At 43.3% G+C, this 27,048-nt stretch overlaps 1 protein-coding gene across 15 annotated transcripts in view; it reads left to right on the top strand.

Annotated features, from left to right (window-relative positions):
- The window catches only part of LOC140133169 (poly(rC)-binding protein 3-like), a 778,519-nt gene that overhangs the window by 590,102 nt on the left and 161,369 nt on the right, over positions 1-27,048 (top strand). Inside the window, exon 14 of one of the 15 annotated variants that reach the window (XR_011855826.1) lies at positions 10,208-10,438. The exons of the other annotated variants lie outside the window; for them this stretch is intronic. The gene's annotated coding sequence lies outside the window, so the exon portion shown is untranslated. The remainder of the gene's footprint in view (positions 1-10,207; positions 10,439-27,048) is intronic. 15 annotated transcript variants of the gene reach the window in all.

Genomic DNA, 27,048 nt, shown 5'->3' with positions numbered 1-27,048 from the left:
CCATGTACCTGAGAATAACTGTGCTAAAATATTACCACTGGCAAGCCAGAAGCCGGGTGTCCCTGCACAGTGAGGCCTACAGCTACATGGCTGTGGTATCCCAAGTCATGAGCTCAGGTGGATAAAATCACTAGAAATCCAGAAAGACCAGAGAAATAGAAAATTATGGAGGAATATGTCTGATGTTTAATGTCTATAAATTGATTTAGCATTTTCCTTTTTCCTTTCTAGCTGCAGCTATGGACTCTTTAAGTTAAATTTACTTTGAGTTTATATTTAGAGATGAGCAAGCACTAAAATGCACGGGTGCTTGTTATTCGAGACAAACTTTCCCTGATGCTCGAGTGCTCGTCTCGAATAACGAACCCCATTGAAGTCAATGGGAGACTCCAGCATTTTTCAAGGGGACCAAGGGTCTGCACAGGGAATCTTGGCCAAACACCTGGAAACCTCAGAAAATGAAGTAAACACCATGGAAATGGACAGGAAACAGCAGAGGCAGCATGCATGGATGCCTCTGAGGCTGCTTAATCGCACCATTATGCCAAAATTATGGGCAACAGCATGGCCATGACAGAGTGACCAATTGAGGCTAGATAGCATCTAAAACATCCAATAATTGACCTTGACACTATAGGGGACGGCATGCAGAGGCAGCGGCAGCAGCGGCAGGCTAGAGAGTGTCATGGCGACATACCCTAAATGGACTCAGGCTTCAAACCAATGGGTGGCAGAGAGGAACCAAAGGAGGTGAGCAAAAAGCACTGAAATGATTTCCTATGTCAACAAAAGATTGACAGTATATTTAGTCGATAACACTGCATTGTGGCGACATAGTGACCAAGTTCCATAACATATCTGGTGAAACACCCGAAAAATGAGCCTGACACAGCTCGTTTGATAAGGGAACGACATGTGGAGGCAGCTATGGAGACGACTTCCATGATTAAGAGTGACAGTATGGTCTCCTGCATGGCAGCGACAGATGGCCCGAGTTCCATTATGTATCTGGTGAAACACCTGAAAATTCTGCCTGACACAGCTCGTTTGATAAGGGGATGATATGCTGTATATCCTCTCGTGCTCCAGCGTCTGGGGTATAGAGAGTTGAAAGTTGCGCATGGAGACAATGGTGGACGCTGTGGAGGATCGTGGAGGCAAAATGGACAGGAAACAGCAGGAGCAGTATGCATGGATGCCTCTGAGGCTGCCTAATCTTGGGATGGAGCTGGCGGTCCGCTGCCAGGCGAGCTTTCGCCTGTCCAAGCCCCTGTCTCTCGGCGCCTCCCCACCCAAAATGGGCCTGGGGGCCAGAAGCGTTTACTTTGAAAAAATTATAATTTTCAAAGCAGGCGGGGTCGTTTGAATATTTCACCTAGGAATAATGGAATAGCATAGTGGTTCTATTTTTAATAGTTTTTTCGGAAATGGTTCCATGATAAAGAGCGACAGTATGGGGCATCCATATTGCGCTGCTATGATTGCAACTTCAGGTCTCCAGCATGGCGGCGACAGATGGGCCGAGTTCCATTATGTATCTGGTGAAACACCTGAAAATTCTGCCTGACACAGCTCGTTTGATAAGGGGACGATGTATGGAGGCAGTAAGGTAGTAGTAGTAGATTAAAGGTGCAACAGTTAAAACTATGTTAGTTGGATCTTGGGATGGAGCTGGCGGTCCGCTGCCAGGCGAGCTTTCGCCTGTCCAAGCCCCTGTCTCTCAGCTCCTCCCCAAACAGCACTTCTAAGAACCTTTTGTATAAGATCAAGTGTAGTAGTGTTCTTATAAGTTTGGGTAATGGCGGGAGAGGGGAATGCAAGAAGTGCTGAAATAATATCGGTAAATTATAAAAGTTTGCCAGTATATTTTGTGGATAACACAGCAGTGTGGCGACAAAGTTAACAAGTTTGATGTGGAAGCCGTGAAAACAACCCAAAATTCTGCCTGACACAGCTAGTTTGATAAGGTGACGATATATGGAGGCAGCTATATGGACAACTTTTGGAGGCTGCTATGGAGACAATTTAATTTGCATAGTGCCTGCATGTGGCAGTCCAAAAAAGTTTTCAAACCAGAGGAGCAGGTAGGTGGCCCTCCAGAAAAATTAAATAGATTGAGTGCCAGTTTTCTCTGCTTTAGTGTACAAAGAGGAGGAGAAGGAGAAAAATGAGGAGGAGGAGTGCATACATTATTTAGGTTGAGCTTCCTTCACCTGGTGGAGAATGGAAATCCTGAGAAATCCAGGCTTTATTCATCTTGATAAGCATCAGCCTGTCAGCGCTGTCAGTTGACAGGCGTGTACGCTTATCGGTGATGATGCCACCAGCTGCACTGAAAACCCGCTCGGACAACACGCTAGCAGCATGGCAGGAAAGAACTTCCAAGGCGTACAGCGCCAGTTCGTGCCACATGTCCAGCTTTGAAACCCAGTAGTTGTAGGGAGCTGTGTGATCATTTAGGACGATGGTATGGTCAGCTACGTACTCCCTCACCATCTTTCTGTAAAGATCAGCCCTACTCTTCCGAGACTGGGGACAGGTGACAGTGTCTTGCTGGGGGTGAAATAAAACTGGCAAAGGCCTTGTAAAGCGTACCCCTGGCAGTGCTGGACAAGCTGCCTGCTCGCCTACTTTCCCTCGCTACTTGTCCCGCAAAAGTACGCCCTCTGCCGCTAGCGCTGTCAGAAGGGAAATACTGTTTCAGCTTGTGCACCAGGGCCTGTTGGTATTTATGCATTCTCACACTCCTTTCCTCTCCAGGGATGAGAGTGGAAAGATTTTGCTTGTACCTTGGGTCCAGGAGAGTGAATACCCAGTAATCGGTGCTGGAATAAATTCTTTGACTGTGAGGGTGACGGGATAGGCAGCCTAGCATGAAATCTGCCATATGCGCCAGAGTCCTAACTCGCAAGAATTCACTCCCCTCACTGGCCTGACTGTCCATTTCCTCCTCCTCCAACTCCTCTTCTTTTGCCTATACACGCTGAACAGTGAAGGACTGAACAATGGTCCCCTCTTCTGTCTCGCCAACATTCTCCTCCTCTTCTTCCTCATCCTCCTCCACCTCCTCCGATATGCGCTGAGAAACAGACCTGAGGGTGCTTTGGCTATCAACAAGGGAATCTTATTCCCCCGTCTCTTGTGACGAGCGCAAAGCTTCCGACTTCATGCTGACCAGAGAGTTTTTCAACAGGCCAAGCAGCGGGATGGTGAGGCTGATGATGGCGGCATCGCCACTGACCATCTGTGTTGACTCCTCAAAGTTACTCAGCACCTGACAGATATCAGACATCCACGTCCACTCCTCATTGTAGACTTAAGAAAGCTGACTGACCTGACTACCAGTTCTGGTGGAAGTTGACATCTGGCAGTCTACAATCGCTCTGCGCTGCTGGTAAACTCTGGATAACATGGTTAATGTTGAATTCCACCTCGTGGGCATGTCGCACAACAGTCGGTGAGCAGGCAGTTGGAGGCGGCGCTGCACTGCCCTGAGAGTGGCAGCATCTGGAGGAGGCATAGTAGGCCTGAGAGACCTAGACTGAGGTAGGCCCCGCAATCCTCGGCGTCGGCAGAATATGACCAGCCGCAGGGTCTGACTCGGTCCCAGCCTCCACCAAGTTAACCCAATGTGCCGTCACCGATACATATAGTGGCCCTGCCCGGCAGCACTCGTCCACGTGTCCGTGGTCAGGTGGACCTTGTCAGAAACGGCGTAGGTCAGGGCACGGATGATGTTGTCTGACACGTGCTGGTGCAGGGCTTGGACTGCACATTGGGAAAAGTAGTGGCGGCTGGGGACCGAATACCGAGGGGCGGCCGCCGCCATGAGGTTGCGAAAGGCCTCGGTCTCTACCAGCCTATAGGGCAGCATCTCCAGGCTAAGTAATCTGGAGAAGTGGATGTTGAGGGCTTGGGCGTGTGGGTGTGTTGCACTATACTTCCTTTTGCGCTCCAGCGTCTGGGGTATGGAGAGCTGAACGCTGCGCATGGAAACATTGGTGGATGCTGTGGAGGATCGTGGAGGCGAAGATGTGGTTTTCGCATGGGAGGTGTTTGGGCCGGGGTCCTGGGCAGGGGGCTGACTAGCAGAGGCAGCAGATGACACAGGGGAAGGAGCAGTGGTGTGCCCGGTCGGAGGTGAACGGGCTTGGTGCCATTGAGTGGGGTGTTTAGCATTCATATTCCTGCGCATACTGGTGGTAGTTAAGCTAGTAGTGGTGGAACCCCTGCTGATCTTGGTGTGGCACAGGTTACACACTACAGTCCGTCGGTCATCCGGTGTTTCTTTAAAGAACCTCCAGACTTCTGAAAATCTGGCTCTCGCCACGGGAGCTTGACTACGTGAAACATTTGGCACTGATGCACCAGCTCTGGCCCTGCCTCTCCGTCTGGCCCCACCACTGCCTCTTCCAACCAGTTCTCGTCGAGGATTCTCCTCCGTCTCAGAAGCACTGTGTTCACCCGGCCTATCAATCCAGCTTGAGTCTGTCACCTCATCATCCTCCGATCCCTCAGTCTGCTGCCCCCCCGGACTTCCTGCCCTGACAACAACTTCACCACTGTCTGACAACTGTGTCTCCTCATCGTCCGACACCTTTTTACACACTTCTTCCACTACATCAACAATGTCATCATCACCCACAGACTGCGACCGGTGGAAAACCTGGGCATCGGAAAAGAGCTCAGCAGCAACTGGACAAGTGGTTTGTGACTCTGGGAAGGGTCCAGAAAACGGTTCCTCAGAGTACGCTGGTTCAAATGCCAAATTTTCCTGGGAGGGGGCAGACTGGGGGGAAGGAGGCTGAAGTGGAGGAGCTGGAGGAGTGCTGATTTCGGTGACACGGGTGGACTGCGTGGAAGACTGACTGGTGGACAAATGGCTAGAAGCATTGTCCGCAATCCACGACATCACCTCTTTGCATTGTTCTGGCCTCAACAGTGCTCTACCACGAGTCCCAGTAACTTGAGACATGAACCTAGGGAGTGTATCTCTGCGGCGTTCCCCTGCTCCCTCATCAGCAGGTGGTGTCTCACCCCGCCCAGGACTACGGCCTCTGACCCCTGTAGTAGTTGGACGCCCACGTCCACGCCCTCGTCCTCTACCCCTAGCCCTCGGGTTCAACATTTTCAAAATTAAAGTGTAAACTGTAAATTTTTTGGGATTTTTTTTGTTTGTTTTATTTGTGTTTTTTTTTTTTTTTTTTTTTAATAAAACGATGCTATCTTATTGCTATGGCTAGTTTCTAACCTACACTGACAGCACACAACTGGATTTTGTGCTGTGCCTGATGACATTGAGTTATAAAAAGAAATAAAAGTAAAAAAAAATCATCAGCAGACTGTGCCCAATTCAATCAAACCCCTAATAAATTGTCCCACTTAGGTGTTTGAGATGTGTGTGGGACTAAGAGCTAAATATAACGTTCCCAAGCCTCTCTGCAAATTCCTCACAATATGGTACTAGCTGCACTACTTGTGCCAGCAAGGCCCACCACAAGCAAATCAACAATAAAATATATATACATATATATATATATATATATATAACGCTATTGTAGGCCTAAGAAAGTCGGTTGGGTTCTTGTATGCCTAGTTTCAAACAGCACACAACAACTGGATTTTAAGTCACTTAAAGTTTTGAAAAAAAAAAAAAATCGGCAGACTGTGCCTAATTCAATCAAACCCCTAATAAATTAGGTGTTTGAGATGTGTGTGTCACTAAGAGCTAAATATAACGTTCCCAAGTCTCTCTGGTACTACTAGTGCCAGCAAGGCCAGCCACAATAAGTTTGAATACTTATTGTTTTCCCCTATGTACAATAATATAACTACTATAATACTTCCCCCTGAGTACAAAAACATAATTACTATACTACTGCCCCCTATGTACAAAGAAAAAATAAACTATAATACTGCTCCCTATATACGAGAATACAGTCATGACCATAAGTTTTGAGAATGATACAAATGTTAATGTCTACTGCATCAGGATTTGTAATCGCAATTCGCAAATACTCTAGAATGTTATAAAGAGTGATCAGCCTAACAGCAATTAATTGCAAAGTCAATATTTGCCTAGAAAATGAACCTTTTCCCCCAAAACACATTTCAACTTCAGTGGAGGCCTGCCTAAAAAGGAGCAACTAACATCGTTTCAGTGATTCAGCCCTGTCCTCATCAACACCCACACCTGTGTTAATGGAGCAAACAAAAAAAAAATATATATATAACGCTATTCTAGCCCTAAGAAGGGCTGTTGGGTTCTTGTAGACTCACTCCTGCCTAACAGTAAGCTAATATAACACCCTAACGCTATCCCTGCAGCAGCAGCAGCTCTCTCCCTAACGGCATCCAGACAGAGAATGATGCAAGCAGCGCGGGCAGGGGCTAGTCTATTCCAGGGTCACCTGATCAGGCCAGCCAACCACTGCTATCGACGTGTAAGGCTACCACGTCATGCTGGGTGGAGTGCAGAGTCTCCTGGCTTGTGATTGGCTCAGTTTCTGGCCGCCAAAATTCAAAACGGCGGGAGATGCCATTTTCTCGAGCTGGCGAAGTATTCTTCAGATTAATGGATCTTATGAATTTTTGAATGTCTATGAATACCTCAAATTTATTCATTTTTCTGTACTTTAAGCTTTTGGAAAGGAGACTAATGTGTGCGGTAGATAAGATTTTTTTACTTAAGTTAAATATCCCCTTTTCAATAGGATCTATTTGTCTTTCTGTCTCTTTGGGGCCATGACGTTTACCTCCATTTTTCTTACCTCCTCTTCTAACCTTTCTAGTTTACTTTTTATTGGTGTCGATATGTTCTCCTGACTGGACTACACGAACCAAAAATAGTTCACCGTACATTAAAAAATATAAGACACCACATAGTTTACAGTAGCCTCAATAAGAACTCACTTGGATTAGAAATGCCACATACTGGTTTCTATAATTGCACAAGATGTAAGGCCTGTAAAAGTATAGGCAAAATAAACACAGGAGGTACACACCATTTTTCATCTTCTGATAATGAAAAAGTGTTCAATATAAAACAGCTTACTAATTTCGATTCAACTAGGGTTATATATATGATTATATGCCGGTGCGGTTTAAAATACATTGGAAGAACAGTAAGGAAACTGATAACCTGAGTAGGAGAACATCTTAGAAATATTAAAAAAGGAAATATTGATCATTCCTTATCCGCACACTATGCGAAATTCCTTGATAAAAACCCTAAAGGTATTTCATTCATGGCCATAGAACACATATCTCCCCATTGGAGAGGAGAGGATATAGAAAAAAAGATTAACCAACGAGAATCCTTCTGGATTTTCCAGTTAAAAACACTATTACCACATGGCTTAAATGCCGATTTTGAAATTAAGTGTTTTCTTTAATTATTCATTAACATACTTACGGTCTCTCAGACATTATATGCTTTATATATAGTCTTTTATCATGTTTTTTGTCTGGATTTTTGTATCACTATATTATTGTATTCTGCACCGACACTTTAATAATACATCTTGCAGATATTATCTATTTATTATATAGAGCAGTGATTTTCAACCTTTTTTGAGCCGCGGCACACTTTTTATACTTAGAAAATCCTGGGGCACACCACCAACCAAAATAGCACAAAATGACACTAAAACAGTCATAAAAGGCCTCCCTTTACTAATAAAAAGGCCCTAGCTGCCTCCCTTTACTAATAAAAAGGCCCTAGCTGCCTCCCTTTACTAATAAAAAGGCCCTAGCTGCCTCCCTTTACTAATAAAAAGGCCCTAGCTGCCTCCCTTTACTAATAAAAAGGCCCTAGCTGCCTCCCTTTACTAATAAAAAGGCCCTAGCAGCCTCCCTTTACTAATAAAAAGGCCCTAGCTGCCTCCCTTTACTAATAAAAAGGCCCTAGCTGCCTCCCTTTACTAATAAAAAGGCCCTAGCTGCCTCCCTTTACTAATAAAAAGGCCCTAGCTGCCTCCCTTTACTAATAAAAAGGCCCTAGCTGCCTCCCTTTACTAATAAAAAGGCCCTAGCTGCCTCCCTTTACTAATAAAAAGGCCCTAGCTGCCTCCCTTTACTAATAAAAAGGCCCTAACTGCCTCCCTTTACTAATAAAAAGCCCCTGGCGGCCTCCCTTTACTAATAAAAAGCCCCTGGCGGCCTCCCTTTACTAATAAAAAGCCCCTGGCGGCCTCCCTTTACTAATAAAAAGCCCCTAGCTGCCTCCCTTTACTAATAAAAAGCCCCTAGCTGCCTCCCTTTACTAATAAAAAGGCCCTAGCAGCCTCCCTTTACTAATAAAAAGGCCCTAGCTGCCTCCCTTTACTAATAAAAAGCCCCTGGCGGCCTCCCTTTACTAATAAAAAGGCCCTAGCAGCCTCCCTTTACTAATAAAAAGGCCCTAGCTGCCTCCCTTTACTAATAAAAAGCCCCTAGCTGCCTCCCTTTACTAATAAAAAGGCCCTAGCAGCCTCCCTTTACTAATAAAAAGCCCCTAGCTGCCTCCCTTTACTAATAAAAAGCCCCTGGCGGCCCCCCTTTACTAATAAAAAGCCCCTAGCGGCCTCCCTTTACTAATAAAAAGCCCCTAGATGCCTCCCTTTACTAATAAAAAGCCCCTGGCGGCCTCCCTTTACTAATAAAAAGCCCCTAGCTGCCTCCCTTTACTAATAAAAAGCCCCTAGCGGCCTCCCTTTACTAATAAAAAGCCCCTAGCGGCCTCCCTTTACTAATAAAAAGCCCCTGGCGGCCTCCCTTTACTAATAAAAAGCCCCTAGCTGCCTCCCTTTACTAATAAAAAGCCCCTGGCGGCCTCCCTTTACTAATAAAAAGCCCCTAGATGCCTCCCTTTACTAATAAAAAGCCCCTGGCGGCCTCCCTTTACTAATAAAAAGCCCCTAGCTGCCTCCCTTTACTAATAAAAAGCCCCTGGCGGCCTCCCTTTACTAATAAAAAGCCCCTAGCTGCCTCCCTTTACTAATAAAAAGCCCCTAGCGGCCTCCCTTTACTAATAAAAAGCCCCTAGCGGCCTCCCTTTACTAATAAAAAGCCCCTGGCGGCCTCCCTTTACTAATAAAAAGCCCCTAGCTGCCTCCCTTTACTAATAAAAAGCCCCTGGCGGCCTCCCTTTACTAATAAAAAGGCCCTAGAGGCCTCCCTTTACTAATAAAAAGCCCCTGGCGGCCTCCCTTTACTAATAAAAAGCCCCTAGCTGCCTCCCTTTACTAATAAAAAGCCCCTGGCGGCCTCCCTTTACTAATCAAGAGCCCCTAGCAGCCTCCCTTTATTAATAAAAAGGCCCTAGCGGTCTCCCATTACAAAGTAAGAGCCCGTAGCGGCCTCCCTTTACAAATTAAGAGCCCGTAGCGGCCTCTCTTTACTAATTAATAGGCCCTAGAGGCCTCCATTACTAATTAAAAGGCCCTAGAGCCCCCCCTTTACTAATTAAAAGGCCCTAGAGGCCCCCCTTTACTAATTAAAAGGCCCTAGAGGCCCCCCTTTACTAATTAAAAGGCCCTAGAGGCCCCCCTTTACTAATTAAAAGGCCCTAGAGGCCCCCCTTAACAAATAAAAAGCCCCAGCCTACCTTTACTAATAAAAAATAAAATCCCTTGCTACCTTCCTTATACAAATAATAACCTTATATACTTACCCTTGATGTCTTCTTCCGCGTACCGTCACTCCTAATGGCGATCCGCTCACCTTCTGTAGCTCCTGCACCGCGCGCCTCTGGTCACGTGACTTACGCGACCTGACGTCAGGTCGCGTCAGTCACGTGACATGGGCCGCGCGGTACAGGAGCTACAGAAGATGGGCGGATCGCCGACGCGGGACTTGGAGGTAAGTATGGGGCAGAAATACGGGGGCGCGGCGGCAGCTCGACACCGGGGCAGCCTAGTTCGGGCAACTTTCCCCCGCGGCACACTCAACCTTGTGTCGCGGCACACTAGTGTGCCGCGGCACACAGGTTGAAAATCACTGATATAGAGCATACAGCAATATATGTCCCACCTTTCTTAATTTAGCACGTTGTATAGGTGACTATAAAAAATCACAACAAATGCACGGCGGCCAGCCCCGGAAGAAGCCGCTACTGGCGAAACTCGAGTCGGGTAGACAACGCCGAACGTGCATCATATATTACTTTTAAGGCCTGTTTTTAACAATTTTTTGTGAGTATAACATTAAAAATACCTTTTTCAAATAGAAGCTGTGCTGCTCTATTGTCTCGTATCTCTTGCCACACGTATGATTGCGGATCAAGGCGGAACCAAAAGTGCTGTGACTGAGTTCCCAGCTGGAGGAAGAAGAAGTCTACACAGCCGTCCACTACACACTGTAAGTGGAACTACGGGACTCACGAGAACGCCGCAGAGCAAAGGGTACATAGAGACCTCGATGACCCTACCTTCCCACCTCATCTATTATCGGATCTAAGGTACTGTTTACTTGGATGTGCTCTCACATCGATTTTGACATTTTATTCCTGAAAGACGTGGATGCAGAGGGAAAAACCTTTAGACTATTTTGACCATAAGGAATATCGGACCCCCATTCCTTCCCTTCTCTCTTTGCGCCGTCATTTCTAGGCAACTGGTTTGACTTCTTTTTCCAATTATTGTTAAGTTTTTACCTTTGAACCATCCACAAAGAGTATAAGGTCAGGGTACTGAATCTTTGACGTGAGAAAATCCCACCGTCTCCTGCACCATATGGGCCACATAATCATGGTCCTCCATGAGAGGAAGAAAGTTAATTAAATTTAACCAAATACCTGGATCCTCTCCCCCTTGCTCCAAAGGCAGTATGTCAACTGGATGCATATAAAAGGACTAAACCTGCTCAGAAATAAAAAAATAAACATTTTAAACATTAGTACCAGGCTGTTTTAGTGTTTGAGCAGCACTTATTAGCACACAGTGAAAATATTATATGGTACATAAACTGCAATTTGTTAAAAATCTGAGAGATAATTATAATAATGAATAAGTTGCCATCTGCTCAAACACTAGAGGGTCTCATCTCACTAAGTAATGAGCCATGATCCTTTATAATTTTCCTTTACTGTCCTTGGCTTAGAGCCAGTACTTCTCAATGTTGGTGACCTTGGTCTTTTTAGAATTATCTATATGGAGTTCTACTGATATTTCTGAGCTCTAAACTGTCTCTAGAGTAAACCTAGGGAAAAACAGTGGTTATACGAACCTTGACCTTGAATCAGCTCTCTGGGCTAAAAAAACACAAAAGGGACAATATAAGTTTAGATTAGGTTTTAAATCAAGTCAGGTGGCTAGGTCATAAACATATAAAAACAGAACATCTAGACTACTGTTCTACTCTTTGAGAGTATAACTACTGTATGTACACTTGAAGAAAGCTGGACACATGGTGCCAATACTTACCACACATATTACTTCCCTTACTGTGTGAAAACAATTACAAATCTAGATGCAAAAAGTACAGAATTTGAGGCAATAAGTGTGACATTGGCTGCAACTGCTTGCTCTATAATCATTGGACACTACTTCTGCAAACAGAAAATCCTCAATGCTAATGGATACACTTCTTGCGGCAATGAATTTTAACTTCTGCAGATAAATGTGGAATTGTCCTACATTTGTGGATAAGATAATTTTAACTGGACTGTAGAATATTCAGGGACATAACTCCACAGAACTTAATATTAGGAAACAATAAACCACAATCTTTTTGTACTTAACACTTGCTCACAAAGTAAACCAAATCAATCTATCTGACAAGACAATATAACACTGTGCTATGGGCTGGAATGCTGCAATCCTTGTCTTATCACTGCACGCACACAGATTACGCAGCGCTGCACAATGCATGACAAATTGGTCTACCTTTTTTAAAGATGTTATTTTTAAAATCACTTCTTCTACTGCCTTGTCTGAATAATCTTTCCAATCACAGGGGGTTTCTATAACCATGAAACAATCAAATAGCACTATTCAGTTCCAGAATTCTCTTTATAACACCTGAACACAGTTCTTTCTATGCACCTGCTATCCTACCAAATTGCTATCAGCCTTCATATTCCATCATGTCATCTCCGCACCCCTCCAATGACTGTAAAATGGCCGCAGGGCTTGGCCACAGGTATGCTGTTGTGAGATGGCCGCCACCAAAGCACTGTGGGGAGTGGCTTTTGCCTTTAAACAATAATTATAACAAGTCTCTCCTGACTCCATTAATGCACCCTTCTTATGATATGGGATAAAGAGGGTGGAGTCTAGCCGGGAGCTGCTCTGCCATATTTCTTCTTTGTTTCAGGGAGGAAAAACACATAAAATCTCCTTTTCTTCAAACTACTTTCCACAACAACAACTTTGAACTGTCTCTTATCACCTGTCTCTTTCTATCAAGCACTCTGAGCTAAGCGGTTACACTGAAGGATTCTCCACACAGATCTCATAATTTACAACCTACTATCTCTTTGTTACATTCCTATTCACTAATTCATTATTCCAGCATGAATATTTGACTTCTGCTTCTTGCGGGAGAAATATCTTATACATCAGCCAGTACAATGGTATAATAACTAATGAACCAAATGATGGCTACCCACATGGGTAACAGTACAAAGTACCAGTACCAGCCCCAAGCCCCTACTCATGCTTCAAGGCTTGGGGCAGCCCCAAGGCACTACTCACTCTTCAAGGCTTGGGACTCCTTACTATCCCTCCCTACCTAACCATTCACCCAAAATCAAAACACAGCCGTCAGTGTCTACTATATGAGACCCAAACGCAATTCAATACTCAATATTTCCACCGCTGCAGCAAATAACCACGCCCAGTTGGGAGAAGGCTTAGAGCAACCTGTCACACTATGTGACACTATAACAATGTATAAATTCTTGGAGCTACACAGCAGAGTCTGAGACCTGTCACTTAGGCTTGGCCTGCAGGTCGTCTCAGAAGTGCAACTAACTCAAACCCTGGACCAACGACACAGGTAAGACAAAGATTTAAAAAATCAATGAACTTACGGTGTTCAGTGGAGTTGATCAGGCTCAGGTCGGTCCAGAGAATGGCCAGAAAGCACCTCCAAATTGGGGGGGACCCTGCAGCTCGGAGCATTGCTGGGTGGGCTCTGGGGAGTGTATGAAAATCCCCTGCTATGATGGATCTCTTAGTTTTAAATGTTTATAATAATTGTTAAATAGCTTGAGGGGCCGGTGAGACGGGTTCTGGTCTCTGCCTGATTGTACTCTTTGCCCCTGCCTTCCCTGCTCCCCTCATTTCCCTGTTCCCTCGTGACACTGGATGCCTTCATAAATCTTCTTTCATGATATGCAATGTAAGGTTGTAAAGAGGTGGGTGGCTTCACTTTCCACAGTTAGCTTACTACCCACCGGGGAATCCGTGGCTAGCAGGTCTGCCCACGGTATTGTTACCTTTATTCCCCAATATACTATTTGTAGTTTAGTTGTTTACTGGTTTACTTGTTATGCTTTGTTAGTTTTTCTTTCTCTCTGACCCTAGCCCTCTTGTTTGGTCAACCGAGTGTGTTTTCCTTCCCTTGTGTCCTCTCCTAGTGTCCTCTTCCGTGCTCCCTCCCACATGTTGTCCTGCACGGGCGGTTGGACGAAGCAGGTAGATATGCTTTTATCAAGGTACAATTATTTGATCAGGTCTTTACATTAGCAAATCTATATTTACCTAATCGTGCTCCAGTCTCAGTATGTAGAAAAATTCTGGGTGAATTAGCAGGGTTATCGGAGGGGATGCTGGTGCTGGCTGGAGACTTTAATTTCCCACTGGACGCCCAACTCAACACCTCTTCAGGGAAGAGTCACATACCACTAGGACAGTTGAATTCTCTCAAAAGAGACCTGCATAGTCTGCAATTAATAGACATCTGGAGGATCTTACACCCTAAAGACAGGGACTACACCTTGTATTCTCCAGTACATGACTCAGCAGGAAACAAACAGATTGTTGCTCCTGCAAGTGACAGCCCTGGTAGCTGCACAGCAAAGGACTGGGAAGAACGCCAGGAAAAAGGTCTGTAAAGCCATGACAAAGATGACAGCAGAGGACGATGTGGAGGCCTATCTGAGTATCTGGGTTTGAGAGGGTGGCCACTCGTGAGAGGTTGCCACAGCAATACTGGGCAGAGATTCCTCGTCGCTGATCCCAAGCAGGCATATTATGATCTGAACGAGGAGGATGCCCGGGACTACCCCAAGGTAAAGGCAGAGATCTTGGCCCGGCTAGGAGTGGATCAGCATCTACCCACTCAATGGGTGCACAGCTGGAGTTACCGGGAGGCGCTACCACCAAGGGGACAGATGCACCAACTGATTTACTTGATCCATAAGTGGCTCTAGCCGGAGACATCAACCCCAGCCCAGATTATGGAGAAAGTTGTTTTGGACTGTTTCCTGAGGGCCTTACCGGGTGAGATCCAACAATGGGTGGGAAATGGGGACCCCACAGATGCCGAGGCACTGGTGGGGTTGGTGGAGAGGTTTTGTGCCACTCAGTCCTTAATAAAGAGAGCCCCTTATACCCGGGTGGTCCCTAAGGCACGAAAGGTCGTGTGGCCCACGAGTCCTTGGGGCAAGACAACTCCCAATGTCTGGTATGTACCCTAGGGGAGGAGGAGGGGGAGGCTCCCATCTGTTGGACCTGCTAGGAGCCAGGTCATATTGTAGCCAATTGCCCCAATTTCTCTGAGTCCATGGACTGCAGTTATACCAGAGGGGACTCTCTCTATGCTGCCCCTGTTTACATGGCTACTAGCCCCGACCCTGCTAATGAGCATCACCTGTGCCGGGGGACACTGGCAGGACGTCCCGGGTTGGCCCTGCTGGACTCAGGCAGCTGGGTGACTTTGATTAATGGCTCTCTCATAGACCACAAGACGGTTACAGGGCACACAGTTGGAGTCTGTGCACACTGTGCATTCATGGGGACGTAAAGGACTACCCCACCATAATGCACAACTTCCAGACCTCCTGTGGAGAGACGCAACATGAGGCGGCGGTTGTCATGAACTTGCCCTATGATCTGATTTTGGGTCGGGACTTCCCCAAGTTCTGGACTTTATCATGGGGAAAACAAGTGTTGGGCCGACATTCTCCTATGTCATCTGGACAGGTCTCAGAACCCGTGCCTGGTGACCCAGACTCTGGGGTTCCTGCCGTAGGTGTGGCCACCACCACAGAAGAAGAGGGTAGTGTAATGTCTCCCATAGATGTTATGGGAGGCGAAACTGAGGTAGTGACAGGGCCACAGTTGTCAGATCTGGTGGTGTCCCGTGACAACTTTGGTACTGCACAACTCCAGGAACCCACTCTGGTCCGTGCCAGGGAAAATGTAGTTGAGATTAATGGAGTAACTCAACACACAGGTGCGGAAAAGTTGTTTCCTAGAATGATGGTTAATCAAGTGTACCGAGTTGATCAGGTGCACTGTGAAACCCGGGAGCAGTTAATGGTACTTCAGCCACAAGCATGTGATGGGAGGGCACCTAGGTACCACAAAAACACAATAAGAACGCATCCTGCAGCGTTTTTATTGGCCCAGAGTGTGTGATAGGGTAAAAAGGTATTGTGAAACTTGCCCGGAGTGTAAATTGCATGGTCCCATGGTACACTTTCGAATTCCGTTGGTGCCTCTGCCCATTATTGAGGTACCCTTTGAAAGGGTCGCTATGGATTTGGTGGGTCCGCTGGTTAAATCCGCTCGGGGGCATCAGCATATACTCGTAGTCATGGACTATGCTACCCGGTATCATGAGGCCATCCCACTACCGCACACCTCTGCGAAACTAATTGCTAAGGAATTATTTGCCATGTTTTGCTGGGTGGGACTGCCCAAGGAGATCCTCACAGATCAGGGGACCCCTTTTATGTCAAAGGTAACCAAGGAGCTATGTCGGCTCTTTAATATTAAACAGTTATGCACCTCTGTGTACCTTCCTCAGACGGATGGTTTGGTAGAATGGTTCAACAAAACTCTAAAGAGTATGCTAAAAAAGGTGGTGAACAGGGATGGGAAGGACTGGGATGTACTGTTGCCATATTTAATGTTCGCCATCCGAGAAGTCCCACAAGCCTCTACTGGGCTTGCCCTTTGAGTTAGTGTATGGCAGACATCCCAGGGGTCTCCTGGACATAGCCAAGGAGACATGGGAACAAGAGCCCACCCACCACAAAAGTGTAATAGACCATATCGCGGATAGGCAGCATAGAGTGGCGGCCGTCATGCCCATAGTCAAGTAGCATATGGAGGAGGCACAAAGAACCCAAAGCCGGGTTTATAACAGGTCAGCAAAAGTAAGGACCTTTAATCCCAACGATCGTGTTGTTGGTACTAGTCCCCACTGTGGAAAGTAAGTTTCTCGTCAAATGGCAAGGACCGTATGAGGTGCTAGAGAAGGTAGGAGAGGTAAATTACAGGATACGACAGCCTGGACGGAGAAAACCCGAGCAGACTTATCTGTTAAAAGCCTGGAAAGAAAGAGAGAGTCTGCTTACAGAGATGGTTCTGGCTAGTCCACCTCCTGCGAAACCCTCACAGGCGGCAGATAAGCCAGTGCCAGATGCAGAAGTGCGAATAGCAGATACCCTTACCAAAGGACGAGAGGCTCGAGAGTTTATAGTAAGGAATACAGATGTGTTCTCAGAGTTGCCTTTTTACACATCTGTAATTAAACATGATATTGTCACTGAGCCAGAGGTAAAGGTAAGATCAAGGCCGTACCGAGTCCCTGAGGCTCGTAGACAAGCCATTTCAGAGGAGGTTCATGTGTTCCTGCTTCCTGCACTACTACCAGGCATCTACCTGAGCAATTCCCCACAACCGTTATCGAATGGAGGAAATCATGGCTTGTACTCAGGGCACTACTGAGAAATTCATGAAACTGTGGCAACCCTGGGTGATATACAGGGAATCTCAGGAATTCAAGGACCTCCTGAGCTGAGATGCAGTGGTGAGATAGCTTAATAACACCGCCCCCCTTTCCTCACCCCCTCTGCACTCCCCTTTCCCCATGTCCCTTTCATTTAACATATGTATGTTCTGTTTTGTTTTTCTCTATTTTATGTTTTGAATGGGAGTGAATGAATACGGCGATACTGACTTCCCAGTATCTTCTGCAAATTGAATGCTTTCCATTCATAGACCATCCATTCTAGCTAAAAGTCCCAAGAATACACTTAGGCTTTAATGTGTGCTCACCCTTCCCAACAGATGAGACCCTAAGAAGATTGTGCACATTAAACTTCCCACATTAATTCCACACTGGAGGAGAGAGTATCATTTAAGAAGCAAGAAATCGGGCCTCCTCAACTACCCCCCCAGCTACTTTGGCTACTCTGGAAAGATGGGAGACATAATAGATATTAATGGCTTAAGAGGCCCGAGGGTACACACTCCCATGAGATACTTATGCCCCCTCTCTATATAGTAGGATATTGGTGTCCCATTTACATGCATAGTAACATGTACCGCTCAGAGACAAGGGGTGATTGATATGTACTAGCTATATTGGTTTTTATTTGTTAGAACATTATTTGTTTTACATGTTATGTGTTTACTTGTTTTTTGAAACTCAATAAAATGATTGAACTATGATTATGCCACCTAGGTGATGTGTCTTCGGACAAATTTCAGGCCTTGGTGCAAGGAGTGGTTTACAAGACATGACACCACACTTTTCCAAAGAAAATCATGGGCGGTTTGTCTCCCATACACTGCACATAGCCAGACGCCTATTCTAAAGCGCACTTTATTACTTGCACCCCTACATGCTGTAGTGCGCATCGACCATCTGGAAGCTAGATGCTGCTGGCCAACTTTAGCCTACACTCCCGTCTGATCCATAGCCGAGCCGTGGGTGGCTCTTTCAATTATCTAGGGAGTTAGCAACGCCCCTGTCAACGCATAGATAAGGTGGTAGTTGCGAATATCGCCCTCTCCATGTCAGAATCTATCTGGTAAGCCTGCGTAACTCATCCAGAAGATAATGCTAGGAGAACTGTGTGTAATTGCAGCTGTAGATACTGCCTGGAAAGGTATCAATTAACTGGTGTATATAATCAGCCAATGATCTCTCTGATATGAAAACTGGAGTGTGATTGGAGAGGTGCCATGACCTGACCAGTCTAATATAAAGCCCTGCTGGGTAAGAACACATGGGCTGGTCTGTTCTTCAGTGCGAGTGAGGAGCACATCTTCTTTTTTTTTTTTTTTCTTATGGCAATATAACAATGTACAAACATCAATACATACCAGTGGCTCCCCACAGAGCGATACATTTACCAAATATAATATACATATCAATATATTCACATTTTACCTACAATCCCGATCCCACCCCCTCCCAGCCGGGCGGACGGTAAAAGGAAAATAGAAAAAAAAAAGGGGGAAAAGAAGGAAAAAAGACGGAAAATTTCCAAACTCCTCATACTTCCTGAAACCTTATCCCACCTACCAACCAGATCTTATTCCACTTCTGGAGAGACCCCCTTCTTAAATGAGTAATCTTTTCCCATGCTTTAATTTTCCTAATCAGTCCAATCCATTCCATAAAGGAAGGGGTTTGTGTACTGCCCCATTTTTTTTGCTATTCCTAATCTCGCTAATAGTAAAATTTAATTAATTGCTGGTTTTTTACCGGCTTCCTTCCTGCTCAAGTCATAAACCCCCAAAAATGTGACCTGTAATGATCCGGTTAGGGTTATACACAATTCATCTTTTATAAATTTAAAAGTTTCTCTCCAATAAAGCCCTAGTTCTGGGCAAGACCAGGCTACATGCACAAAATCTGCAAGTAGAGTTCTCTCTCAATTTCATGTCATAAAGTAACTTAGGGGTGTAATATAACTGGTGTACAAAGTTGTAATGAATCATTCTAGGGTTCCAGGACATAGATGAGCTTAAAATTCCTCTATAGCAATTTTTCCAGCATTGGCGAGATTCTTTTCCGATGACCTTTTTTCCATTTTTTACAAGAGGGTATATCTTCCTTTTCGGCCCATGCTTGAAGTATTAATTATATATATATATATATATATATATATATATATATATATATATATATATATATAATTTATAATGTGGCTTTCCTAATAACTAAAGGATTTCTCTAAAATTTGATACACTTGTTTGTCCCTACCCTAAATCTACTCCTATCATCCATTCTCATGTAGGCGTAATACAATTGAATAAATTTAAAGAGGACCTGTCACCAAAATTTTCGGCACTAGGAGCTGCTTACTAAAGTAAGCAGCTCCTAGTGCTTGATCAAACGCTGCAGTGTTAGAGTGATAGCGTTACCGGAAACCTCTGGTAACGCTATCATACACTGCGGCGGGGTATAGTGTAATCATCGGACAGCTTGCAAAGCTGTCCAATGTATTCACGAGGGGGCGGTCCGAGGCGCTAAATTGGGTGACAGGTCCTCTTTAAAGAAAAAACTCCTGTCTGCAACACCAAACTGTGCCACATTTCTTCTAGATTTAGCATACATGTTTCTGAAAAAAATTGTGCAAAAAATCAATCCCCTTTGTCTCCAATATTCCTTCTCCGTGATAGATCAAAATTTTTCAAAATTAAAATGATCCCACATTGGTGAAAATAGCAGTATCCCCTTAATATTCAATATCTCTTTTAATGCCTTCCACACTCTATTCAAAAGTACTGCAATATCCAAACTTCTGTATGGACCCTGTGCAAGTTCCCCACTCTCTAATAACATAAAAATTGAATCTCTATTCCCTGTACTAAGACAAATTAACCTATCAAACGCACTACAATTACGTCTACAAGCTAGAAATTTCAATTGGGCTGCAATATAATATCCGAAAATCCATTGAATTCCCATTCCCCCTTTTTCAACTGTTCTACACATAGTGCTTAATTTCATCCTGGCCCTTTTCCCTTTCCAGGTCAATTCTATCAGCCTAGAATCTATTATTTTGAAGATCTTTTTTGATATCCAAACTGGGCAGACCACTATTGGGTATAATACTGGAGATAACAGGATCATTTTTATCAATCCGACCCTATCGGCTCTCGAAAATGGCATTTTTATCCAAATAGTGATATTATGTCTTATTATATTTACTATTGGGATGATATTCAGTTCCAGATATCTTCCTGGGTCTGCTGTTACCATGACCCCCAAGTATTTGAATGCACCCTCCCTATGTAGAACATCTACCTGTGTCCCAATATCAGGGACTTCCCTGTCCAATGGAAGTAATATCGTCTTTTCCCAGTTTATTTTCAGACCTGAGAATTGTCTTTGTATGGTCATCAGGATTTCGTCTGCGTACAGGGATATCTTATCCTTCTCGCCACCCCACCCCACTCCCCGTCCCCTTTATCCAATCTGCCTGTCTGATCATTATAGCCAGGGGTTCTACAATAAGGGCGAAGAGTAGGGGGGAGAGGGGACATCGAGGAGCACACCTTCAATGCTGCATCAGCCATCAATCCCAGGAACTACTGGTGCCTCAGGCCAATGCTTGTTTTCAGCTCGATGACCTGACTCGATTTTTCGAATCTGACATGTCTCACAATAACTGGTTATATCTTCGGAATGCTTTAACATATCTAGGTGATTTTGAGACTGTTTTCTCGAGACACATTGTACTTCATGACAATGGTAAAATTTAAGTGATAAGTTTTGCGTTTCATTCTGGAAAAAAATGAAAATTCTGGAAAATTTCAGAAAAAATCTTAATTTTCAAAGTTTTAAATGTTCTACATTCCAGAAAGGAAGTAAAACTACCCCAGAAGCTAGATAACTAACATTGGCAGAATGTCTGCTTTATGTTAGAATGATATTTTATCCATCCTATCCTTTTTCTAGGATGTTATGAGGCTTAAAACTTTAGGTGCGATTTTTAACATTTTCATGAAAATAGCCAAAACTCACATTTTGAGGGACAACTCAGCTTCCAAGTGATTTTGAAAGGCCTAAATTATAATAAAACCCCATAAATTACCCCCCAATTAAACTACACCCCTCAATGCATGTAAAACAACTTCTATTAAGTCTATTAACCCTTTAAGTTTTTCACATGGTTTAAAACAAAATGGAAGTGCAATTTAGAAACTTTTGACATTTTTTGGAAAATACATTCAAAATGACACTTTTATAAAGACTAAAATGATGAAATGCTCCGCAAAGTTTGATGCCCAATTTTTCCCAAGTGTACTGATACCCCATATGTGGTGATATCCTGCTGTATGGGCGCATGGCCGGGCATAGGATCAAAGCAGCGCCATTCAGAGCAGATTTGTATTGTCACATTGTACAGGCTATAAAATGTTAATATTTTTTTTGTTAATGTAAACATATAATTGTTATTATTTGTGAGGTGAGATACAATGTATAGATAGTTAATTTTGGGGGTCTATAGCTTATTCATGAGATTTTATTAACTATTTCAAGGGTAATACAAACAAAATTATCCATTTTTATTTTGGATCTTTAGCACTTTTTTTTTCCCCGCTCGCCAAAGCATAAAAATATTATTTTATCTTTATTCTCTGGTTCACTTTACCTGCGGTGATACCTCATTTATATAGTTTTTTTTGTTCAATTTTATTGAGCAAAACCAATATTAGAGAAAATCGCAATTGCATTTTTACATTTTCCACTTATTGGCTTGAACAAGTGTCCATCTGAGCAAGCTCAGTTACTTACAGCCGGGTCCTACCAGGAGGCAGAACTCGGCATGCAGAGGAGCTGACAGCCTTGGGGCACTCGCCGGAGCTGCAGCAAGAAGGATCAAAACTTACACGCCGTGGTCAAGGGGTTAAAACACCCGGAATCGGAGATTTTCGGATCCCGGGTGTTAGTGACGGGTCTGGGCTGTGACATCACAGCCCAAGACCGGCACCAGACTGACCGGATTTCCTGAAATTATCTTCTGACGCGCTGCCATAGAAAGGCGTTGCATCAGAAGAAGTACTCTTAATGACCGCCGTAGAATCCTGATAGGGCGGTCATTAAGGGGTTAAACACTATATTTATCCAAAACAAGTAAGGCTACTTTAGCAACTAAACCTTGAGTACCTAGTGGTGATTTGTGTTTGAGTTGTAATAATCATACTTTTATAATGTGTGTGAGATTATGATTATCAGTGGGATGTTCTATTACCCAATCCCACTACTTCTTGCAGTAAGTTAAAAAAACTGAATGTTTAAATCAGCAATTAATGCTGTCATTAAATTCTCTGTATTAGGGTTATTCTGGGTTATCAGATTGTTCTCTTGCATTCCTATTTGAGATGCTATATATTGCTCCTGTTCTGCACATATACTTTCCTTCTTGCTGTCAGGATTGAACATGCTGCTCACTGGGGATGGGGCTTGGGCAGCTAATGAAGATCTTGTAGAGATCATGCTGACCGAGGGGCAGTTGGCTGGTGTCTGCGCTGCACTTACACTTGCTGGAGACGATCCTCCGCTGGTGAGCATGAGGTCCTCTTGCTCTTCCACTATGGTGCTGGCGCCATCTTGGAGTGACCTGAGAGTGGGCTCGAAGGTGAAGAGCTTTGCTGGGCTCTTTTATGCTCTTTTTTTTGCTGCTGGGACATCGGGAACATTTCCAGAAGCCTACTCGAGGTTATGGTGATGGGTAGTTACTATGATGTTGATGCGCTCAAGCGTCCAGCTCCATGCGCCACTAGCCAAGCCCCGTGTACAATTGCTTTTAAGTGTCTTCTGACATACAGACATACATCCTCTCCTATTTACCCTGTCTTTCTGAAAGAGTGTAAAATCTTGAATATTAACACCTCAATCATGTGAGGCATCTAGCCATGTCTCTGCTACACCAACTACATCTAACTGTTCCTCTAATAACAGTATAGAAAGAACGAGAAAACACTAAGAGGAAGGCGCCACGGTTGGTGAGAGAAGACTGCTCAGCTGAAAGCACCTTGTTACAGTGCCTGTGCTGTGCCTTATATGAGGATGATTTTTTTTTCTCTATCCCTTCTTTATTAGATTGATTAGGATACACACAGGGATAAAATTAGGATACACACAAGGATAAGAGAATAGATAATAAAATACTTAGATTAGTAAAAGAGAATAGATTTTTTTTGTGGCTTAGCCTAACTCATTCATTACATTCCTATTTACCTAAGTCTACCTAGTTAATTTATTATTTATTATTTTTATTTATTCATGTATTTATTCTTTTTAACCCTTTATTCCCCTATTGATTTAAGAATTTAAGGAATTCATTTAGTGTTTTGAGAGTTATAGAGTGTATTTGAGACAGTAATTTTAACATACACTAACTTCTTATATATTTATATGTGATGTGTTATTATTATGTGTTATATGTGTTATTGTAAGTATTTATTTATCTTTCTACATAGAGGTTATCTGCCGGTTGTATTATCTGTCTATTTTGGTCCGAAGAAGGTTTTTATAACCGAAACGCATTACCTAGACATTTATTTTTATCACTGTTTGTTGTTTTATATAAGAAAAGATTTTCAATTCAGATTATTTTCAGCTATTTATCACTATTGTAGATACGATTTGGCCTATTAGCGCCCCACGATAGCTTCTTTCTCCCGTTTTTTCAGTTTTTTTACTTCACCCTCTAATAACAGGACCTTAAGCTCACCCATTTTGCTTGCAATACTTCTGGCATTTTTGAACCTACACTTTAATTTTCCATAGTTATTTATTTGATTTATAATAATTTTACTGGCACATACATTCTCACTATTGTTTTGTAACTTGCAGATCTCCCTATCCGCTGCCTTACTTCTTTATTCACCGCCGACTATGCCACCCACCAACGTAGGCTGCCCCCTCTCTGACCTGACTACCCCTTTCATTTCTTACTTTTCCTCCTCCCCAATCCTAGTTTTAATACTCAGCCATCCCTGCTAGAATCTTCTTCCCCAGCACTGCATCTTCCTTCCATTTAGGTGCAAGTTATCTGCAGGAAATAGCTTGTACCCCAATGAAAAGTAAGGTCAGTGCTATAGGAGCCCAAATCCCTCTACTGAGCCATGCATTTAACTCCCTGAGCTCCTGATTTCTTCTCCAGCGCATGGTACAGGTAGTGTTCCAGAGAACCTACTTTTTAAATTATTCTTCATGCTCCTCCACCTACCATCTATTCTGTCATTGGTTCTGACATGGACTAGGACAGGTGGGTCATCCCCAGCCCTTTCCAGTAATTTATCCACCCTTTCCACTACATGCTGAACCCTGACACTAGGGAGACAGCAAACCATCAGTCTTCCTGATTATAAGGGTCTCCTACAACCATTTGCTGCCATTTAGTGGCGTAACAACAGCCGTAGCAGGGCCCAGCAGCAGAGGGGCCTGGGCCAGGATGGACTGCGGGGGCAAAATTTATAAATGCTTTATTCTCAGGCCCATCGCTCCCTGCGGACTGGGGAGATGGGACCGCCCTAGTGCAGTAATACAGGCCCCTCGCCTCCCCCATCCATCTCATCTGTGGCCCAGCCCATCCAGGACATCTGTGGCCGCCCTGGCCAGCTTGGGCTGTCTGTGGCAGCCCGGCCTGTCCATCTCGTCTGATGGGTTGGAGGGACCCAAATTTGCAGCCGCATATACGTCCCCATAGGCGGCAATGGCGACTGGGCGGCAGTGTGGTGCCACACATCCGCACCGATCCGCGCCGTACACCGCAAAAAGATAGAGCATGCTCTATCTCTCTGTGAGTGTGCGGTCGTGCACCTCTGTTTCCTATGAAGGGAGGAGGGGTCACCTCCTCCTCACCACCAGCACACGGCAGTATGCCCGCATGTCGGGCATACCGCGTGTGAATGTACTCTAAGGTGAATAAGAGCGTTAACAAGCAATCAGAAATTTGTTTATTCAAGCCAACCTTTGAAAATGTTTTAAACACTTATTGAATACTTTTTAATAAAAATAATTAAATAAAGTGAAAGTCCCCTAAACACCAACAATCCCTACAGACATTAAATAAAGTACAAAATACTCAAAATCACGAAAAAACCCACATATTTGGTATCACCATGTCTGTAACAATCTGTACAATAAATCAGTAACATTATTGGACTGGCTTGGATCCCCCATGCAGCTTTACCAGTGGATCTGATCCTCTTCTGCTTAGCCCTGAGTTATGCCAGTTTACATTGCTCTACAGTAATAGTATTGTATAGCAGTGTACTGAACTTGAACCAGCGATCAGAGCATTGCTTCAAGTAATAAAATATAAGCCCCTAATATAGCACATTCTCATACAGACACTTAATAAAGTATGAAATACACAAAAAAACCCACATATTTAGTATCGGCGTATCCGGAACAATCTGTATAATTTAGCATAATCATTCACCTCACGGTGATTGCCTCAAAATAATTTCAAAAAAAATTTCAAAAAAATTAATTAAAAAATTAATTAAAACCATCTAAGAAGTGATTTTAAAAATGTAACATACTCTGAAATAAGACCTCTAAAAAGAACAACTCTTCTCGTAAAAAATAAGCTGTTAACCAGATTATTCAGCAAAGAATTTTAAAAGTTGGGCATCTGAAAAGATGGTAATGCTAAAATGAAAAATATTTTCTCCATTTTATTTCATAAAACAGAATCACTACTCGCACAATGAAATTCAAAAAAGTAAAAAAAAAAAACCTGTACAAAAAAAGATAATTTTTAATTAATACCCTTTAAAAAAAATGCTCTAAAAAGTGATTTAAAAATGTTATGCACTCCAAAATAAGACCAATAACCTTAACCAGATTTGTCAGCTGAAAAATAAAAAAGTTATGCATTTTAAAAGTCAGTAATGCTAAAATTAACAACATTTTCTCCAAATTACTTTTTATTAGGTAAAATTGGGGGAAAAAACAATCTATAATATAATTGAGGTATTTCCGTTATTGTGCCAACCCATAGAATAAAAATAATATACTATTTTTGTGGTATGGTGAACTGGCTGTTCAAAATCAAAAACAAAACAAAAAAATATTACCAAAAGTTGCTTATTTTCATTTTCCTTCCATTCCATGAGCCCAGCCGCGTGCCCATACAGCAGTTTACTACCACACATGGGTTATCGGTACACTCTTTCATTTAATTTAATCCACTGCGAATGTTTAATTTTCAACCCAAAATGAATGTATTGTCCAAAAATATTACAATTTGTAGCCATGCCTCCATTTTGTTTTAACCCCTAAAAACACCTAAAGGGTTAAAAAAACATCTTAAAAGTGCATTTTCATACATTGAGGGGTGTAATTTCCATAATGGAGTAATTTACTAGTCTTTCTATTATTAAGCCCTCTCACAATCAATTGAAAGCGGAACAGGTCCCTATAAATACAGGTTTTGGTGATTTTTCCAAAAAATTTGAAAAATGGCACCCAAATTCTAAACCTCATAAGTAAAATACGCTAGTAAAATACATGGCATCTTGAAAAGGCCTCTCAAAGTGCCTTTAAATCCGAGCAGGTCCCTCAAAAGCATGATTTTATGTTATATATGAAAATGTAAAAAATTGCACCTAAAGTTCAAAGCCACATTACATCTTGCAAAAATGAGAGAATGCATAAAACACCATGTCAACATAAAGCAGACATCTAGTAAATGTTAGTTACCAAGTTTTTTTGCTGTGTCGAAAAAGTAGAACATTTTGAGTTTCCAAAATTGAGAATTTTTCTAAATTTTCACCAAATATCAATTTTTCATTAAAAAAAAATGCAAAACAGGCCACCAAAATTTTTCAACTAACTAGAAGTACAAATTGTACTAGAATTGTCACTTCGATAGGTTAAAGCATTCCAAAGTTATAACCATTTATAGTGACACATTACAGATTTGAAAAAATGGGCCGTGTCAGAAAGTTAAAAAGTGGCTTCAATGACAAGGGGTGACACTGGGAAAAGTGAGATAATTGGGTGGATCCAGCACTCGTAGCAAGTGAGTTAAAACTTCATATTCCTTATTTAATTACACGAAAATAACAAAAAAGCAAGGCAAATAGAGCATGAATAAGGACAACATGCAAGGTTATGTCCGAAACGCGTAGG

The sequence above is a fragment of the Engystomops pustulosus genome, chromosome 5, assembly GCF_040894005.1.
Source record: "Engystomops pustulosus chromosome 5, aEngPut4.maternal, whole genome shotgun sequence".
In the NCBI taxonomy this organism is placed as follows: Eukaryota; Metazoa; Chordata; class Amphibia; order Anura; family Leptodactylidae; genus Engystomops; species Engystomops pustulosus.
Note: the sequence above shows the minus strand (reverse complement) of the source record. Positions and strands in the feature narration are given on the sequence as shown.